The following is a 4,514-nucleotide window of genomic DNA, read 5'->3' on the forward strand; positions in this document are numbered from 1 at the left end:
ATAGAGCAACAACATCCTGTTTTGAACTCTTCCAAGAGACCGCACCTCCATTTAATGTGAAGACATAGCCGGATTGTGATCGAGAATCATCTCAATCAGTTTGGAAGCTCGCATCCACGTAACCTTTTACAGCGAGTTCCTCCTCACCAGACCCATATATCAGAAACATATCCTTAGTCCTCCTAAGGTATTTCAATATACTTTTGACAGCAATCCAATGACTATTTACTGGGTTATTCTGGTATCTACTTGTCAGGCTAAGAGCGCATGACACATCCGGTCTAGTGCATATCATTGCATACATGATTGACCCAATGGCAGACGCATATGGGACTTTCTTCATTCTCTCCTGTTCATCTTTCGTGATGGGAACTCAAAAGGGATGATGTTATTGAATGGCAAAAGTCATAACATATTGGGGGTGATGGACGGTCGTTAGGTGGTATCCATCACTTGCATTAATTTCTTATGTTTCTCGTGCAAGTGGGAGATTGAAGGTATTTCGTATGCCCGAGAGACATATTAAATTAACGTGGCCACTATGTTATGATCCAAGTCGGGTCATACCCAATAACAAGCTTACCAACACTTTATATGTATTTATTTAACGGTTGGATTGTTAAATGAATACGCGACACTTGAACTTTAGAAAATCGGTTTTCTAAATTATAATCACTTGAGATAAATTATTTGGATAATTTACATATGATGTGTATTTAATTATTTATAGGTCTAAATAATTATGTTGTGTTATATTTTATAAAATTGGTTTATAAAATAAGTGACTTAACAAATGCATACTTTATATAATAAGTTTTATATAAATTACAAGTATTTTATAACATGTTTTATAAAAATATAAACCTTATTATATATTTAAAAGTGTGCAGAATTTTGGAGTCTCCAAGGAGACACCCATGCCTTGTTTTATCACTTTTAAGGTAGCACAACTACTAAGGCACATGCTTAAGTAGTTTACCAATGCCTTGACTCAACTAAGACATGAAAACACATCAATACACTTGAAAAAAAAAACTGAAAAAACTCTCCCTCCAGCTGCTGTTTGGCCGTGGCTGTTTAGGGACCAAAGGAGGGTTCTAAGTTTGCTTTTGCAAGTTCATTTTAAGTGTCAAACAAATCCTAAATAAAGGCAAAGGTGTTGGGGTTATTGTTTGGGGTATTATTTGCTTGAGGCTTCAAGTTAGAGGCTCCATTCATCATCATCTTCATCATCATCCATCAACTAGCTAGGAGAAGGTATATACTCTTTTCTTGCTTCTAGTTTGTAAGTATGTTTCACAACTTGATCCTAATTGGGATTTAACTTCAATTGGTTAAAGTATAACAAGTTCTAAAATGGTATTACTTCATGCTTCCGCTTAATTTGATCTTTAAATGTTTCAAGTATGTTTATGAACTTGTTAAATCCCAACAATGCACGTTTTGATTGATTGAAAGAGCAACCAGGATACCATCAAGGTAATGGCCCTTTGGCGTCATGAGATATTAAACTTATGACAGATGAATTGTGATGTAAAATCCAATCTCGCAAGAAATTCATTTGATATCATGAGAAATTGAACTAAGTTTCAGGATATATTGAACTTACTAATCGTTCACGATATATTAATCTAGTTATCCAAAGAATATGTGATATTGTGATTAGGCTCTACGTTAAGTGGATAAGGATAATATGTATGTGTGGTGGGTCCTTGATAAACTTGGATTTTGGAGGTGTGAATGTGTTTGCAAATTGCAAGATAAACATGCATTACGATGGTTTCCTAACTTTAGGCTGATATTATTTTTATGGTGTAATGAATAATTAAAATTAAGAATCTCATGATGTATTCGTAGCCTTTTGTTTTATAAACCATCTAGAAAATCATGAGATCATACTATTCCTAACTTTAGGCACAATCTGTATTGGTCACAAAAAAACTAAATCAAACATAATCATGAAAGACTAAGGTAGTATATTTTTTATAAATAAATTATTGGCGAAACAAATAATGGTTCTTAATGTTGAGGTGTGGAGACATTTAAACAAAGTTGGAAATGTCGCCACAAAATGTGAGTTAAAGTGTTGCACGGATTTTGCAGATTTCGGGTTGCGTGAAACCTGAATTCAGGAAGTTCCAGGGCGTGATGCAGCGCATCACTCAAGAGATGCGGCGCATCCATGCAGCATTTTGGCCCTAAAGTTTGTGATGCGGCGTGTTAAAGGAATATGGCGTGTCAAGGGTGCTCGATGCGGCGCATCTCCTGCTGGCAGCAAGTGGATCAACTTTTGCACATGGGATCCGATCTTGATTGATTCAAGTTGCACTTTAGGTGCAAGTTAGGCTGCTTTACACCATCAAAGGTGGCTGTGATCATGCCATTGTATGAGTGTAAAGGCTTGCAAGTTGTCCATGTTGATTCCTTTATGTGATCTTGAAGATCAAGTTGAAGAACACAAGTGTGTTCTTGGTTTCCTATAAATAGGCCTCATTGTAACTCATTGTAAACTTACCACCATGAAATTAATACAAACAGAACACTCTTTGGTTGGCCGTGAACTAAAGCAATCATAAACGATTGCATATAACCACGTTAAATTCCCGTGTTATTTATCATTCTTGCTAGTCTTTAATTTTTTCACTATATTTCCGTTTGTTGGAAGTGGGTTGATAACTTGGGGTTACCTAGTCTTGTTTGGGCTCACATAGTCGGGTTTCCTAACAAGTGGTATCAAGAGCTCTCGGGTTTACAAGTTTTCGGGAACAATGGCGGAAAAGAGTGATGTAAAGATCGATCGGTTTGATGGAACCGACTTTAGTTTTTGGAAGATGCAAATAGAAGATATGCTATATCAAAAGAAGCTTTACCAACCCTTGAAGGGTGTTAAGCCGGAGGGAATGGATCAAGGCGAGTGGGAGTTGTTAGATAGGCAAGCCCTAGGGGTTGTTCGACTTTCTCTGGCCAATAACGTCGCTTACAACATTGTGGGTGAAACCACAACGGCGGGATTGATTGCGGCTTTATCTAACATGTATGAAAAGCCATCCGCTTTGAACAAGGTTTTCCTAGTTAGGCAATTGGTGAACGCTAGGATGATGGAGGGATCCTCGGCGGCGGATCATGTGAACGAATTTAATTTGATTTTAACCCGGTTGAAATCGGTTGATATTAAATTTGATGATGAGCTAGAGGCGTCGTTTTTACTATCTTTATTGCCCGATAGTTGGTCCGGTTTAGTGACGGCGGTTAGTAGTTCATCCGGAACTATTAAACTCACTTTTGAAGGAATCCGTGATTTGATTCTTAGCGAAGATATTAATAGGAAAGATTCGAATAGGAGTTCAGGTTCGGTTCTAAGTGTTGGTCGGGAAAAAGCTAAGTCGCGAAGTCTGTCAAAGAGCAAGAGTGTAGTGTGTTGGAATTGTCAACAAGTTGGTCACTATAAGTCTAAGTGCCCGAGTTTAATGTCGGGTGGGAGTTCAACGAATATGGTGATTGAAGATGCGTTGTTGTGCCAAGAAGATGTTCTTGATGAATCTTGGGTTTTAGATTCGGGTGCCTCGTGTCATGCTACCCCATATATGAACGAGATGGTGAATTTCAAGTTGTATTCCGGTAAGGTTCGAGTCGCGAATGGGAGTACACTTGGTGTTGCGGGTATTGGTGATCTTGTGGTTAAACACACTTGGATCTTGAGGAACGTGAGGTTCATTCCAAAGCTCAAGAGTAGGTTAATCTCGGTTGGGCAATTGGATGATGATAAGTGTCATGTCCTATTTGGAGATCAAATGTGGAAGGTGTTTAAGGGAGGTCATGTGGTCGCTCGCGGGTACAAGAGGGGAACCAAGTATATGGTTGAAGAATGACTAGGTGATTTCGTGGGTATTAGAAATCCTAGCATGCTAATGCTTTCCGGGTTTATTGAGGGATCTTGTTTGAGTGGGAGCTCAAGGGAAGTCGAAGCTAGTGAAGATTCAGGACGAATTGGTTATACTAGAGCTTTAGTTACTTCAGGTAGATCTTCTCCAATGGCAACTTTGTTGCGATCGACCGAAGAAGATGAACAAGAGATTTTCTTGAGAGTCACTGTTAAAGAAACATCCGTACAGTGGGAGTTGGCTCGTGGTGGAAAATCGGGTTTGTCAAAAGACGTGCGCGCGTATGTGGTCGGTGTTCCAATGGTGAAAGCTAAAGCGGTTATGTGGAAGATCAAGGGTGTGCTTGCATTCTAACACGGTTGCCTTGATGGGATGGTCCACATGTTTAATCTACCGGCGGGTTTATTATATGTTGGAAAGTTAAATCGGGTGGATGTTATAGTGTACGGGTGGGTCGCTTGGGCGATGGGGTTGATTGGGTCGGGTCGGACTCAAATGACCCGTTATCTCCTAGACTAAGGAGATAGGTGTCATAGCCAAAGAGTTGTTGTTTGTTTGTCGTTTTGTTTTCCCAAGCTAGTAACATGAGAGTTGTTATTGTGGGATGATGATGTTGTTAGGCGAGTTTAACGA

Source organism: Rutidosis leptorrhynchoides, chromosome 7 (genome assembly GCF_046630445.1).
Source record: "Rutidosis leptorrhynchoides isolate AG116_Rl617_1_P2 chromosome 7, CSIRO_AGI_Rlap_v1, whole genome shotgun sequence".
Classification (NCBI taxonomy): domain Eukaryota; kingdom Viridiplantae; phylum Streptophyta; class Magnoliopsida; order Asterales; family Asteraceae; genus Rutidosis; species Rutidosis leptorrhynchoides.